General features: G+C 42.2%; 1 non-coding gene across 1 annotated transcript; it reads right to left on the reverse strand.

Annotated features, from left to right (window-relative positions):
* Nucleotides 1-9,396: 9,396 nt before the first annotated feature.
* LOC144505706 (U2 spliceosomal RNA) lies at nucleotides 9,397-9,586 on the reverse strand. The gene has a single exon (XR_013499849.1). It is a non-coding gene; the product is annotated as a U2 spliceosomal RNA (small nuclear RNA).
* Nucleotides 9,587-17,351: the final 7,765 nt, after the last annotated feature.

A 17,351-nucleotide genomic window follows, 5' to 3' on the forward strand; every position in this document is an offset into this window, starting at 1 on the left:
ACGATTTGACTTGTACAGTGGTGCATAATAGGTAATAGTACACCCGCAATCCATTTTACACCCAGCATAACATCCATTGAAGCTTGCCCTTGAGTTGAAACTCTTAGCTTACCAATTATGTACCACTTCGGCTCAATTTTCAGACTGGCAGAGTTGTTCAGGAGGAGTGGAAACCTAAAAAGTAACACTGAATGAAATTGGTCACATCCATCGGGAAGCTCCTTTTAACATCGGGACCAATGTTTTCTCTCTCCCCACCACCCTTAACAAAAAGGCTGGACCTCTACAGGTATTCAATCTTTCACTGGCCTCTTCACCAATGCCCTACCCTCTTTGGTCTGACCTCATGACCATGCCCTAAGACGACCAGAATGTATCGAGTCCTGGAATGCCAGTAATTAGGCTGTGGGGAGAGCTTGCAGTTCCAGTCTTGTCCTCTACATAATCTTTTGCTGCAGGGACTAGGGCTTTTGCCAGAGTGTTAAATGGCTGTGGGGCAGGCTCTGCTGACTTCTGAGCTGGTGGAAGAGAAAATATCACCATCCTAAAAATCCTGGCCATGATTTTTTTATGGATAGAGTTCGAAGACTTTGCTATTACAATACTTTTGCATGGTCACTCTTGCTTGTGCATAAAGGAAAGCTCCAGTGGGAGGGACATGTATAATAAATCATTAATGAAGCATCCATCACAGGAACATTTGGAAGGAAGAATGTGAACTCACTGTCCTTTTACGTCATCAAATTGTATTCCAATTTTGGAGCTTTGTCTATCTGAATAACAAAAGTCTCTGCTCCCATACTTATTTCATGTGGTTTTTTTCTGATGGATGTTACATTTCTTGACAATTCCTCGCAAACTTAATCAGATTTTTCTCCCACACAATATTTTGTTCAATATCTATGTGCAAAAGACAGACCAGTTTCTGTTGCCAAGACATTTCTTACATTTAGGTTCACAATTTACCAGACCCCCTATAATTCAATTGCACAGTGGACAATTAGTAAGGCAATACCTTCCAAGTAGTCATACTCTTATCAGCAAATTGATCCAGAAGTAACAGGAATATTTTATGTTATGTAAAACTTATTTATTGCAGAAATTATAGTGAAGTGTGAAAAACATCAGTATTTTAACTGACAGTATGTTCTGAATATTTTCCCTGCTACACAGCCTATTTTAGGACCATGTGAGTAAGTGTGAAGTACAGGACCTGCCTTGAATGTGTTGCATGTCAATAGGGTTCACGCTATGTTGAACTATGAAATTTTTATATCAATGTGAGATGCTATATCAGTTGTTGAATCGGAATGGTTATTACACATAAACAGTATGTGTTCATGCTTGTTCTCTGCAAAGAAAATCCAACTCAAACAGTCCCCCAACTTTTCCCTTTGAGTGTTTATCCAATTTTGTTTTGAAAACCACATTGAATCTGCCACCATCACCCTCTCATGCAATGTTTTCCAAATCCTAAACATATACATGAAAAAAAAAAAATCCTATTGTGGTCATTGCCTCTTTGGCCAATTGCATTAATATTGACCCAGACTGAGCAATAATTCTCTCCCGCAGTGGAAAAGAAGAATGTGTTGGAGCAAAGTGTTTTCACTAATTTCAACTCATACATAGTTAGACTCATAGGGTAATTTATGGCACAGAAGAAGACCACTTAGGTCCTAGGAACAGAGGAATTAGGAGCAGAAATAGACAAAACCAGCCTTTTAGGCTTCCTTGTTATTCAATCAGATCATAGCTGATCTCTCCTTGGTCTCAAATCCACCGCCCCACCTGTTCCCCATAACTCCTTATCCATTTGTTTATTAGGATATATCTATCTCCTTGAAACCATTCAATGAGTCAGACTCCACTGTGCTAAGGGGAAGCGAGTTCCACAAATTCACCACCCTCTGCGAGAAGTAATTTGTCCTCATCTCAGTTTTAAATCTACCGCCTCTTAACTTATACCTGTGACCTCTCAGTCGAGATTACCCCATAAGAGGAAACATTGGTCTACATTTACTTTATCAATCCCTTTAAAAAATGTATGTACCTTGATCAGATTCCCTCTTATCCTTCTAAACTCCAGTGATTATAAGCCCAAACTGTTTAATCTCTCTCATACAAAGAACAGTACAGCACAGGAAACAGGCCCTTCGGCCCTCCAAGCCTGTGCCGCTCCTTGGTCCAACTAGACCAATCGTTTGTATCCCTCCATTCCCAGGCTGCTCATGTGACTATCCAGGTAAGTCTTAAACGATGTCAGCGTGCCTGCCTCCACCACCCTACTTGGCAGCGCATTCCAGGCCCCCACCACCCTCTGTGTAAAATACATCAGCCCTTTCATCCCCAGAAGCAATCTGATGAACCTCCCCTTAACTGCCTCCAATGCCACCATATCATTCCTCAAATATGGAGACCAAAACTGGACACACTACTCCAGATGTGGTCTCACCAATACCCGAGACAACTGCAATAATACTTCTCTTATGGATTGATGCTGGCTTTGGGTAGAGCAATCGAGTCAGCCACACTCTCCTGCCACAGTGAAAGCGAGTGCTTGTGATGTAATGAAATTCTCACACGGGAATTCTTAAACAAAGCATGACTGAGCCAAAATGCATGAGCCAACCTGGCCCAAATCTCCCAGTCATTTTTAATGTGCATATTGACATTGTCTTTGAAGATTTCTGTGATCTTACCTTTTTGTGACTTTTCAACCTATTCTTTCAAGCTGGCATGAAAGAGTAAAAAGAATATCACTTAAGATTGTTGGGTGCAAGGAACATTTAGGACAGAGTTCCTTTTCATGGCAGTAGCTTCTGGACCGAGGAAGGTTTTAAATGGTGAAGTTTTTTTATTAAGTGAGTGGGTTAGTGAATGGCTGAGTAGCCAAGTGGATGAGTGAATTGATGAGATGCATTAGTGGATGAGTAGTTGCGTGGGTAAGGTTGATGAATGGATGAGTGAGCAAGTGGATGAGGTAGGTTGGTGATGGCAGACAGGTGGTTGATATCTAAAGACAGGTCATCTCAGGATTTGGTGATGGGGGACAGGTTATCATTTTCGGGGCTCAGTTGAAGTATGCTGCCGAATCACTGAGCTAGACCAAGTGTTAAGGTAATATTTCCTGAGTAATTAGGTAAGTTCCACATATCTTGGCAAAGTCAAATCATCAAAAATCAATCAAAAATGTCAATCATCATCATCGGATTGCAATGCCTTGCCCGAGTTGGACAAGATTCAGGCCTTGTCACCGAAACCCAGCTTTGAAAGGCAACTATGTCAAATTGATGGAGTGCACAACACCTGTTTCATGGTCAGTTAAGTGTTCCAATTGAAATTTAACGGTCCTTGACTGGCCAGTAGGATTGGAGGTCGCAGGGGTCAGAACCCTGTGGGTACAGTCACACGGGATCAGAGGAGAGCTGGCAAGATGGATACAGAACTGGCTTGGCCATAGAAGTCATGATGTGGAGATGCCGGCATTGGAGTGGGGTCAGCACAGTAAGAAGTCTCACAACACCAGGTTAAAGTCCAACCAGTTTATTTGGTAGCAAATGCCACTCGCTTTCGGAGCGCTGCTCCTTCGCCAGGTAAGTGGGAATTCTGTTCACAAACAGGGCATATAAAGACAAACTCAATTTACAAAATAATGGTTGGAATGTGAATCTTTTCAGGTAATCAAGTCTTAAAGGTACAGACAATGTGAGTGGAGAGGGTGTTAAGCACAGGTTAAAGAGATGTATATTGTCTCCAGACAGGACAGTTAGTGAGATTTTGCAAGCCCAGGCAAGTCGTGGGGGTTACAGATAGTGTGACATGAACCCAAGATCCCAGTTGAGGCCATCCTCGTGTGCGGAACTTGGCTATCAGTTTCTGCTTAGCGACTCTGCGTTGTCGTGTGTCGTGAAGGCCGCCTTGGAGAACGCTTACCCGAAGATCAGAGGCCGAATGCCCGTGACCGCTGAAGTGTTCCCCAACAGGAAGAGAACACTCTTGCCTGGTGATTGTCGAGCGGTGTTCATTCAGAAGTAGGCCATTCAGCCCATTGAATCTATATTGACTCTGATAGAGCATTCCAAGACCGCCCTATCCCCATAACCCCACGTATTTGCCCCGCCAATCCCCCAAACCGCCTTGGGACACAAATGGGCAATTTAGCATGGTCAATTAACATAACCCGCACATTTCTAGACTGTGAGGGGAAACTGGAGCGCCCAGAGGGATCCCACACAGACACGGGGACAAGGTGCATACCCCACACAGTCAGTGACTCAAGGCCGGAATCAAATCCAGGTCCCTGGCACTGTGAGGCAGTCGTGCCAGTGACTGCCACTGCGGCTGGTTTGAAATCCTGGCATGAACTCAGTGTTAAAAGTGGAGTGTAGGCTCTGGTCAACCAGATCTGTGAGAAAACAAACTGATTTTAGAATGTAGTTCGCTAATTGAATATTTTGCTACGAGAGAAGATTTTAAAGCTATTTCAGGGAGTGGAGTTTAGACCTGCTCATAAAACAAACTCTGGGAAAATTCTGAGGATAAATCTGCAAATATAGACCTTGGGTGCTGATGCGATGATTGTATCTTCAAGTGTATTTTTGCCATCTGCATTAATCTCAAACCTGTGTGTAAATATTAATTTAAAGGAGTAGAACAGTACTATATTACATCCATTGTTTAATAACTGTTTTCCTTGTGTTGTTAAAAACTAATCAGTTATCCTGTGACTCCATTTCCTCCTGTTACATAAACAAAAAAAAACTGTTACGATCTTTTGAACTAGGATTCCATTCTGGCATCCTCCTATCCAGTTCTAACACCCAGATAGATAGATAGCACATTCTGACCTCTCTGTGAAACTAGCAGGGAGCATTTAAGTACACCAAGTTAGATCTTAATCACGTGTACTAGCAGCTGGATTTGGATGAAGATTTTCAGAGGTTGGTCATTAGCCATATGAACAAAGGGTTATACCAGTATACATGTTTATGTTTTATCTCTGGGCTCTCATTGGCCTGTGCCATTTTTCAGCATTCAATGGACAAATTATTGTGGGGCCTCCCCAAAGTATTGCTATACCTGGATGAAGTTCTAATTGGTGGAGTGTCCCCTGAGGAGCAAAACTGGAAGAGGTCGTAAAAAGATTTAAAGAAGTGGGCATCCATTTATAATAAGAGAAATGTGATTTCCAGGCAGATGTAGTTCATACATGGGTTTCAGGTGAGGCACCAAGGGCCTACATCTCTTAGAGCACAAGGTTAAAGCCATGGAGGATTTACCACTGCTTTAAAATGTAACAGAGTTAAAATTGTTCAGAGGGATGGTGAATTATGCTGGCAGATTCCTGCAAAATGTGTGTACAACTTTAGCCCCACTACATCAGCTTTTGAAGAAGCTTCAATGATGGAAAAGAGGCACAAAAAGGGGTGTTTGCTAAAGTAAAGTAAGCCTTGCAGTCATCACCACTATTTATATATATTGATCCGAACAAAGCTGTGATGCATCACCATATAGAGTGGGAACAGTTCTGTCCCACAAGATGACACACAAAATTGAAAGGCCAATTGTTTTTGTGTGAAGAACCTGATCAGATGTTGAGAAGAGGTATTCTCAAATTGAAAAAGGGAGTCTGTTGATAATTTATGCAGTGAAGTTTCATATATAGTATATATATATATACATATATACACACACATATCACAATACGATCAGATCACCAGCCACTGTTCGCTTTATTCCAAGAGGATACTGGTGCCATCAGTCTGCTCTGTGGGGTGCAGAGGTGGGCTTTATTGTTTGCTTCGTACAACTACTCTTTCCAGCAGAGGCCAGGGATGCAAATATGCAAATAAATGGTCAATAATGGGTAAGTTATGAGTTTCAGCCAGGGCAAGGCAGCATCAGCCTCGCCCACTGTAGCATACAATTATGGGGATACAAGTGGGAAGGTCATCAGATAAATTTATTGCAATGGCTGGCCCACCACGCCCCAACCTCCCTGCCTACAAGCCCAACAGTGGGGGAATGTAAAACTTTGCCCCATCTCTCTCAGATAATATCATATTATGGACATTTCTAGTGGAGAAACAAACATATCCTTTCCATTTTGATATTTCTCGTAATTTATTAAAATTCAATTTTGCATCAGAACATGTTGAAATTAAACCAAAGTATAGCTTCAAAGCTATTTTGTCTGAATATAAAGCATTTTTATCCGGATGTCTCCATTAAGCAAGAATAAAAATCACTTTCATTTACAGTGCATTTGTTTCAATCAAACTCATCTTTAATATTCCCTAAACTCAACAACGTCAATTGAAATTGTTGCTGTAAAGCATATTGGCAGGCAGTACAAAATCAGCTTTGTCTTACTGGCCGCTTGCTATCCCATTCCAGTTTCTTTGAAGTCAATGGAAGTGAATGTTGATCTGGGTGTAATAATGGGTTGTGAATGCAATATTAACTACTTTGCACCACTGCGGAAGAAAAATTGTTAGTAAAGATCACATTCACAATGTTGCAAAGAAACAAATTCTGTATCAGGGCGTTGTTTGCTTTTAAAGTCAATGCATACCAGTGAAATATTTCACTTTTAATATCTTGTTATTTCCTGCCTTTCATGGACCATCTACAATGCTTCAGCTGCGTAAAAACAAATGCACTTATGCCCTGAGCCCCCCCATGCCAAAATAATTGCACACTAGTGTACTGATCTCAATGTTATTCTCTTGCTAACAGAGTTACACCTCATCCTTTCCCTTTTTGTCATCCCAAAATGTCAAATACACTTCAATATTTAGTTCCCACCTGTGCTCCTATTTGCGTGGCTTTTCCTGACAACACCGAGTATTGATCCATTCAGCTATATCTGCTGAAGGCAATGATTAAAGGCCAATGACAGAAACTCTCTGAAAGTACAGACATTCTTAAATTTTAAGTTGCTAAGAAGTCCTAAGATGCACTTGTTAAGGTAATGCACCATGTAAGTCAACAGCACACAACAATAATTTTCAACAGTTTATTTATTTAATCCAAGAAGCAGCGATGTAGAGGCAAAGTTTAACAAAGTTTGAAACATTTTCAAGTTTTAAGTTTACTTGTCAGTGTATAGTAGACGTATATCATTTTACAAAAATACACAAGTATATTTTAATTCAAATTATTTTATTAATCCCTCCATTTCTGCAGGAAATTCCGGGGCGGGGAGGGTGGGGGGCTGGGGTCATCAATCTCTTTTCACAATCACATGATAGAAAATAACTCAATGTAAACTTCAATTGAAACTAGGTATGCAACATTTAAGTTACTTGATAACGCCAGTACCTGTTCTCATATTGGTGCCAGAAACAGGACATTCAGAGTTCTGAAACACTGCAAAAAGTCATACCCATACAGAATGGCAAGTTTCCCACATGTCATTTTGCACAGTTCACCCTCTCAGTTTGCTGACCCATCATGGATGCATCAGTTTCAGAAATCTCCACGAAGGATACCCTCCCTGGATGACCTAGACACTGGATCTTGGCCCTTGTTGGGATGGTGGTCACAGTTAGACATATTTTATTCCCATCCTGAATTCTCGAAGGTTCATTTGTCAAAGGGATCACTGGGCACTACTATTGAGCGAAAATATTTCTTACTGTTGTCGCAAAACCCAGAAATACTGAGTGTAATTTTCTTTGTGCTACCTCAGACTAAGCTGTATTATTGACTCTGTCTGCATGTCCATTCGTACTCCAATTAGCAAAATTCAGTCCTGGGTATCCTGCAGAAGCAGCACTGTGCGGCCGGGCAGTTGAGTCTCCTGACCCTTCTGGTGGTTCTCTAACATCAAAGTGAGGAATGGCACTCACGCAGCTTCAACTGGAATCTGGTAATTGGTGATCAGGATGTAAACGTGAAGTGTGGTTAATTAAAGTGAAGCAACAGAAAATCAGTTTTAAATGATCATATAATCACACGAGTAACATTTATGAGCTGAAACATTCAAACTTCCACACTTAGTCCTAGCCTGGAGTTCTGCAGTAATTTCCGGTGCGTCCTTTTGCTTGGAATGAAAAAAATTCACCCCAGCCTGAAACAGATGAAAGCTCATACAAGAACTTCAAAACTACTAGCAATTTTTGGGACAAACTGCCTTTTAGACTAGCCTGATGAGAAAGTTGAAATGGAGAACACATTTCACTGTATACGACAGTAAGGCATTCCAGCACATTGAACAGTGTAACAGGGAGACTGCAGCAAATATTTCCGTATGAGTTAAAGAAAAATTATCCATAAGTGATAAATCTAATCTATTGTTTATCAATTGAACGTATGCACAAGCACTCACCAAATCCACTTCAGCCTTCTACAAATTTGTTGTAGGTTGTAGAAAGGTTGTAGAAAGCGGAGACAGATCGGCCTGTGACGGAATTTGATCCCAGGTTTCAATCTGTCAATATACGGTTTATTCTGAGAGCAGAACTGAGATCCTCGGCTCAAGAATCTGTGATTCCAACATCCCATAGCCTACGACAAGAGAAAGATGCAAAGGGATCAGTGCAAATCACCTGTGCTTATTAATAACACCACTCTGGATCATTACAGTCACTAAATTATCAGAAATCCAGTTATAATACACAAAATCTCACGCAACTTGGAACTTAAAACAATTCCTGTATTTTACACTCTGGGTTCCTGAGGGCTGCAGACAGTAGTTTGACTCCTGCATCTCGCAGATCATTACTACCCATGATCATGTCTGTCAGTGAATTGAGAGTGTAGGCGAGACTTTTGACACTTTAAATTATGACAGAATTGTTCTTCAAACTGGGGATCAGAAAGTGAAATCACAGAAAACATGGGTAAATTTTCACTTTTTACTACAATTACTGACGCTGCTAGTGTCTGCCATCCAGTTATTAGGAGCATAATATCATGCTTTGGTCTTAACACCAATGCTTGTATTTTACACACCGGCTCCCTCAGAGCCACTGATAATAGCTTCACTCCTGCATCTCCCAGTTTAATACTACTCAGGGAAAGACTTACCAGTGTTTGGTTTGTACAGTGTTGCTGCACCTGCTGCACAATCTGTTTTAACACTTATACAGAGGACAAAGAATTGTGAAGAGACTTCTTGTTAGTACAATAATATTTATTTACACACAATTATTAATCACCTACCCAATCAACAAAAAGTTATCTTACAGAATACTAAAGTTCAAGTCCAATACTAGACCTTCACTTAACATTTGCGTGACTGGCAAGTACCCAGACAGATATATATTTTTTTGTTTATATATCCAATTCAATCCAATCAAAGTCCAATTCAAAGTCTCGGCAAGTGAGACATTCCAGATCCAAGGTGACAAGATAGGCCTCTGACTTCCTGTCTTGGGCTTGATCCACATTAACCAAGCTGATTGGAGCAGGCATTGCACCTTCTCCAAGGCTTGGTCTCATTTGCATCTTAGCCAAAAGGCCGAGATGCCGCTTTAAAAAATTGCTTCAAATGAAGCCTTAGTGCAACCACGTGACTTCAACCAAGTGCAGAATGGCAATACTACACTTGATCTTAGCCAAAAGGCCGAGAAGCGTTTTGGCCTTTATATGCATGTTGTTCTCCATTGTCCTCTGGTCCTTTGGCCTGGTCTGATACTCTGGCTCTTGTCTTCCTTCCTTCTTGAGTGTGGTGGCTCTCCTCATGCTAGTTGTTGCTGATGATGGTCACTGTTGTTGTCATTCGTTCGTTGGGAGAGAGAGAGAGAGAGAGAGAGAGATTCTTCTGTTGTGCAGCACTTTTTATCCCTCCTTGGTTTTGTGTCCATTTGGGTGATCTCTTGATCCTTGTCAATCAATTGATCAGGGCTTGATCACCCTGTTCAATAAGAGTCCAATCAGGTGCTGCCACAACAATCTTTGGGTGTGTACCCAACGGACATGCCAGTGCTGGAGGAACGTAGATAACATACCTCCCTCCAAATAAGGGATTAAGGCTCCCCTTTGCCTGGCAAACAAGTATGCTTGACCAGAGAACATCGATTGTCTTTGGGATGGCCTATTTCCTGTATATTCAGTTGTCTGAGCTGCAGCCTATTTATCTCTGTCCTTTTTCTTTTGAGGCTGCAGCCTGCCTGTTTCAGTGCTTGTCCAATTATCTCAGCATGTTCTGTAAATCGCCATTTTAGGTGACCTGTTTGGCCACAACAGAGAGTAGACGGTAGCATAGTGGTTAGCACTGCTGCTTCACAGCTCCAGGGACCTGGGTTCAATTCCCGGCTCGGGTCACTGTCTGTGTGGAGTTTGCACATTCTCCTCGTGTCTGCGTGGGTTTCCTCCGGGTGCTCCGGTTTCCTCCCACAGTCCAAAGATATGCGGGTTAGGTTGATTGGCCATGCTAAAATTGCCCTTAGTGTCCTGAGATGCAAAGGTTAGAGGGATTAGCGGGTAAAATATGTAGGGATATGAGGGTAGGGCCTGGGTGGGATTGTGGTCGGTGCAGACTCGATGGGCCGAATGGCCTCTCTCTGCACTGTAGGGTTCTATGATTCTATGATTCTGGAGGCAAGATCCTCGGCAGAAGCGTCTGTGAGCGTCAGCTTGGGGATTGGGGTGGGGGGACGGGGGGGTGTGGGGACGGGGGGGGGTGGCGGGGCGGGGCGGGGGTGGTTGGTGGAAGGCAGAGAGAGAGAGGGAAAGGAATAACATGAGTCAGAATAAAGCCACAGTGCCCATTATTACCTACACTATAATAATTTAGCGCACAATCCAACAGTCTGATACTTACCCCAGTCTCTCAATTTTGCAGTCTGGATTTAGCAGAGATTCAGACACCATTTTCACCCCCGAATCACCCAGGTTATTCCTCCCCAGGCTAAACACAGACAGGCATTGAGAAACAAATTGAAATTAACTGAAAAGCAGACACATGTATTTTCCTTTTTGATGTGAAGAGAAACAGTGGGGGAAAAAGACTGAGGAACAGATATTTGTCACCTCTGTGCAGCTCCTGATATCTACAGGGACTATCAAAAATCAGGCAAGGGTGTAATGAGGCAGCAGGGAGAATAATATGTATATTCGTAATTGCTTAATGAAATAGCCTATTTTATATTTTCATGAATAAACATCTTAAATACAGATAACTGAAAAATATTAGAAATGTCAGGGAAGACTAAGTGGCAGGACTGTAGACAGTGAGGCCATTTCTGATTCCCACAAGTATATGAAATACCTACCTTCAGCCAGTGGATCAGAGACAGAAAGATCTGAAACAAATAGGATGGGGGAATTTCAGTTGCAAACTTGGGAGTGACTGGGATCAAAGTCCCTTCGATAGGAGCCTTGTTTAACAGGTGCAAAGTACCAGGTAACAGGACAGCTACAATATAATCTATTGTTACTTAGCGGCTGTGGAACTTGTGCGTTGCTGAACAGACTCTTCAGCTCATTTTAATAGCAGTTCCTCTTACTTTATTTTCAACCATCATTCCACATTCATGTTCCAAAATTTCCACTAGTCTCCTTTCCATCAATTTCAGTTTATTCCTTTGTCTTCTCCTGGGCTCTGTTTGTCACAGTCATTCAGCCTCTGATCTTTGGGTTAGCGTTCTCCAAGGCGGCCTTCACGACACATGACAACACAGAATCGCTGAGCAGAAACTGATAGCCAAGTTCCGCACACATGAGGGTGGCCCCAACCAGGATCTTGGGTTCATGTCACACTATCTGTAACCCCCACGACTTGCCTGGGCTTGCAAAATCTCACTAACTGTCCTGGCTGGAGAGAATTCACACTTCTTTAACCTGTGCTTAACCCTCTCTCCACTCACATTGTCTGCACCTGTAAAGACTTGATTACCTGTTAAGACTCACATTCCAACCATTATCTTGGTTGGAATTTGGTTGGTGTCTATATATGCCGTATTTGTGAAACAAATCCTGCACTCACCTGATGAAGGGGCAGTTCTCCGAAAGCTTATGCTACCAAATAAATCTGTTGGACTTTAACCTGGTGTTGTGAGAGTACTTGGGCGGCACGGTAGCACAGTGGTCAGCACTGGGTTCGAATCCCGGCTCGGGTCACTGTCTGTGTGGAGTTTGCACATTCACCCTGTGTCAGTGTGGGTTTCCTCCGGGTGCTCCGGTTTCCTCCCACCGTCCAAAGATGTGCGTGTTAGGTTGATTGGCCATTCTAAATTGCCACTTAGTGTCCCGGGATGCATAGGTTAGAGGGATTAGTGGGTAAATATATAGGGATATAGACATATGGCCTGGGTGGGATTGTGGTTGGTGCTGACTCGATGGGCCAAATGGCCTCTTTCTGCACTGTAGGATTCTATGATGATACTTACTGTGCCTACCCCAGTCCAACGCCGGCAATTCCACATCCTGTTTGTCTATGTTTATGCTGATTGCATTTACTGTGTACCCTTCCCCATCTTATTAGTTTAAAGTCTTTGTCATCTCCATTTGGACCCTCTCCGCCAGAAGGAGAGAATCCAAAGGAACGGGAGGATTCGCTAATTTGGAACACATAGCATCTTCTGCAGCCACAGGTAAGAATCTCATAGCGTGTTCTACTTACTAAGTGCCAGAGTAAGAGATATCTCATGGTGGCAGGGGACGAACTTGGAAAAGGAGGGGTAAACAAGTTGTCATGGTCTATGTCAGCACAAACAACAAAGGTTGGAACTAGGAACAGATTCGACTGGTAGAATATCAAGTATTAGGAGCAAAATTAAAAAGCAGGTCTAAAAAGGAAGTAACTTTCCCTTTTGCCTCAATAACGTGAAAATTGTCAACGAAACAGTCGGATCAGAATAAAAAAATTGTATGTGGCTAAAGAGCTAGTGTAGCAAGGGAGGTTCCCTTTCACTGGGCATGGCTACAAGTACAGGGAAAGGAAGGAATTGTACTGAGGGAATGGACATAATTTGAACTTTGATCGGGTGCCATTTTCTGGTGGAAAGAATCCATATGGATATGACAAAGACTTTAAAATAATAAGAGAGGGAAGGATATACAGAAATTGAAATCAGCATAAATATAGATAAAACAAAAAAGGAGAGAAGACAAATGAATCAACTGAAGACTTTGTTGGAAAGGAGACAAGCAGAAATTATGGAAAATGAGTGTGAAATAATGGTTGAAAATAAAGTAAGATGAACTGCGACTAAAAATGAGCTGAAGTGTCTGTGCGGTAATGCACAGGTTCCACACTAAAACAAGGAACCTGAAGGCAATAGTATGCTGAGGAGTGAGAGATAGTTGAGATTACTGAGAAAATGCTACAGAAAAGTAGGGGTGAGTATTAAAAATTGAAAAGTTTAACTTCTTTAGCAAAAACAGAGAAGGAAAAACTGTTGGCCGAGCAATTGTGGTTATTAAGGAAAATAGTATATCAGTGGAAGAAAGTGGTGTGGCTATCAGCAATGCAGACATACAGCTCATATAGACAGAGCCAGTTGACAGTTAAGAGTGAAACACAGAAACGGGGCAGTATACAGACCAGTTAAAAGTGTAAGATGGGTGGAGGAAACAAATAAAACCCAATTAGCAAAATGAGCAAACACATGAATAATAATCAATTGGAGATTTCATCTGCCCTGACACTAGTTGGCAAGATGGCTTTGAAAGGTGATAAAGGAATTGAGCTTCTACCAGGCGAACAGGTTCCTTTCTAATCAAACTGGTAAGAAGCCTGAAGAAACAAGGATTCACTACTGGACCTATTAATAGAGGACAAATCAGAGTCGATAAAGGAAGTGAAAGTCAGGAAAGCTCCAGGTAATAGTGACAATAATATTCTATTATATGCTTTAAAATGCTGCTTGAAGAAAACATAAGACTGACAAAAACCCAGGTACGATTTCAGTAAAGCTGGTTTTAAGGGGCTGTGAATAAAAGTACGTGGACTGCAGGGAATAGCACGGTGAGGGAGAATATGAAGAGATGAGAAGAAGGATTGGAAAAAAGGAGTGGAAGGAAGAACAAATAATATATGGTCAAGAACAGGAAATGGCAAACTATTTTACAAAATAAGAAAAAGGAAGTCATAAAAAGAACAGGCCCTGTTACTGGTGCACACAAATGGCAGAAAGATTAGGCAATTAAATTTCTTCATTATTTACGATAGTGATTAGAGAGACGAAGAGACGTAGCATTGAATGATGAGATAATTACACGGAAAATTAGAAGAGGTGAAACAGTAAATAAAATAATCAAACACTTTGCCTGCACAGATTACATCCAGATATTTTAAAAGGGAAGAGATAGGCATTACTGCACATTTTAAATTACTTCTGGTGTACTGCCAGAAGACTGGTGAATAGCTAATGTTATATTTAAGAAGGGAGATAGAACATATCCAAGTAACACAGTGGTTATGGAAAAATGATAGAATCCCGATTAAAAGAGAAATCACCTCAAGGTCGATAAGTCCCCTAGGCCTGGTGAAATGTATCCTAGGATTCTTTGGGAGGCAAGGGATGAGATTGCAGAGCCTTTGGCTTTGATCTTTGGGTCCTCGCTGTCCACGGGGATGGTGCCAGTGGACTGGAGAGTGGCGAATGTTGTTCCTCTGTTTAAGAAAGGGAATAGAAATGACCCTGGTAATTATAGACCGGTTAGTCTTACTTCGGCGGTTGCTAAATTGATGGAAAAGGTCCTTAGAGATTTACGACCATTTAGAAAGATGCGGATTAATCCGGGATAGTCAGCACGGATTCGTGAAGGGCAAGTCGTGCCTCACAAATTTGATAGAATTTTTTGAGGAGGTAACTAAGTGTGTTGATGAAGGTAGGGCAGTTGATGTCATATACATGAATTTTAGTAAGGCGTTTGATAAGGTCTCTCATGGTCGGCTTATGATGAAAGTGAGGAGGTGTGGGATAGAGGGAAAGTTGGCCGATTGGATAGGTAACTGGCTGTCTGATCGAAGACAGAGGGTGGTGGTCGATGGAAAATTTTCGGATTGGAGGCAGGTTGCTGGCGGAGTGCCGCAGGGATCAGTGCTTGGTCCTCTGCTCTTTGTGATTTTTATTAATGACTTAGAGGAGGGGGCTGAAGGGTGGATCAGTAAATTTGCTGATGACACCAAGATTGGTGGAGTAGTGGATGAGGTGGAGGGCTGTTGTAGGCTGCAAAGAGACATAGATAGGATGCAAAGCTGGGCTGAAAAATGGCAAATGGAGTTTAACCCTGATAAATGTGAGGTGATTCATTTTGGTAGGACTAATTTAAATGTGGATTACAGGGTCAAAGGTAGAGTTCTGAAGACTGTGGAGGAACAGAGAGATCTTGGGGTTCATATCCACAGATCTCTAAAGGTTGCCACTCAAGTGGATAGAGCTGCGAAGAAGGCCTATAGTGTGTTAGCTTTTATTAACAGGGGTTGGAGTTTAAGAGCCGTGGGGTTATGCTGCAACTGTACAGGACCTTGGTGAGACCACATTTGGAATATTGTGTGCAGTTCTGGTCATCTCACTATAAGAAGGATGTGGAGGCGCTGGAGGGAGTGCAGAGAGATTTACCAGGATGCTGCCTGGTTTGGAGGGTAGGTCTTATGAGGAGAGGTTGAGGGAGCTAGGGCTGTTCTCTCTGGAGCGGAGGAGGCTGAGGGGAGACTTAATAGAGGTTTATAAAATGATGAAGCGGATAGATAGAGTGAACGTTCAAAGACTATTACCTCGGGTGGATTGAGCTATTACAAGGGGGCATAAGACCATACTTGGAATGTTGTGTACGATTTTGGTCGCCACATTATTTTATGGAAATGTATCTATTTTCCTGGAATAAAATGATAAAGCGTTGCTTCCTTGTAGTTTATTCTCTGCAAGACTTGAGTGCAGGAGTAAGAAAGGGACACACTACAATTGTTCAGAGCCTTGGGCAGCATTATGAAGTGTTATGGTCTCCATAACCAAAGAAGGATGTATTTGCCACAGAGGGGATCCCAACAAATGTACACCAGGTCCATTTTAGATTCCCCAGATGTGAGGGAATTGCCGGTCCAACAAGTATTTTTACTTTTTTTCCTGTCACTCAAATAACCAGCAGGCACTACCAGTGCTTCCTATGCAGGTGCAGTGAGGTGCCCAGCGGACGGGGTAAAAGGAGGGTAGAGGGAAATAGGACCGTTTTCTCTCAAGCGCAGTCTGGATCCTTAAGCTTTTGCTGTGCAGGTGCACTGCCGCTGCTGCTACTGCCATCTAAATGGGGATTTGAGACCGGCCAGTATTCCTCCTGGCGGTGTGAAGCGTGGCTTGGTCTGTGTGTAAGGTAACAAAGGGTCTGGTTGCCTGGGTTATAGGGGGCGAGTCTCCTCTGTTCAGAACAAGGCTCTGACAGCGAATGGTCAGCTACAATATTGTACACATTGGTTGGCAATGCTGTCTCACAGCGCCAGGCACCCGACTTGCATTCCAGCCTTGGTGATGGTCTTTGTGGAGTTCTCACATCTGAATGTTCTGATTTTAATTGCAGTGCTAATGTAAGCGTATGTGTGACACTAACAAATAAACTTCATCAAACTTAAAACTTCAAAGTGAAAATTTTATAAATGTATTAAGTGGATGACATGTGTCCATTGCATTTTACTTTCAACTATCAGTATTGTTTTCATTTTACCTTCTGCCAGAATTAGATTTTGGATTGAATGCGAATGTTGAGAAAGATCCAAGCTGAAATAAAATGTGATTGTAGGCAGGTTAACCAGCACATGATTGCGAGAGCCCCAACCAGAGAGAACCCTTCTCAGTCAATGGGATTCCATAGATTGGCTGGCGAAAAAGGGAAGAGAAAGTCTAATTTACTCTGATCAACACTGGTTCTGTAGACAGCACAACAAGGTTACACAATAATGTAGGAAGTGGTGATAAAGTGACTGCGAGTGTCTGACCACCAAATAGAATGATCTAGCATGAAACTGTTTACTGTGATGCAACTCATTTATATGATCTCAAAAGGCACTGTGCTGTAATTTTCATTGATTTTTGTTTGTTCTTTGTTCTTTGACACGGTCATATTTGAAGCTCGTGTATGTTTGCAGTAAAGGGAATTTACTTAAGAGATGACTCTAGTCTGAGGCAGAGCCCAGAAGATGGCGATCTAATTATGAGGTGGGGCCAAACTCTCACTGGCTCTATCAGATCTGAATATTGAAATGGCTCAGCTAAGGTGGCAAACTTTGTGGAATAATGAACATGTTTTTATTCATTCATGGGACATTGGCAGCGCTGGCTGGCCAGCATTTATTGCTCATTCCTGGTTGCCCTTTCAGAGGGCAGGTGAGAGTCGACCACAATGCTATGGCTCTGGAGTCACATGTAGGCCAGACCAAGTAAGGATGGCAGATTTCCTTC

The sequence above is a fragment of the Mustelus asterias genome, chromosome 16 (genome assembly GCF_964213995.1).
Source record: "Mustelus asterias chromosome 16, sMusAst1.hap1.1, whole genome shotgun sequence".
NCBI classification, from domain to species: Eukaryota; Metazoa; Chordata; class Chondrichthyes; order Carcharhiniformes; family Triakidae; genus Mustelus; species Mustelus asterias.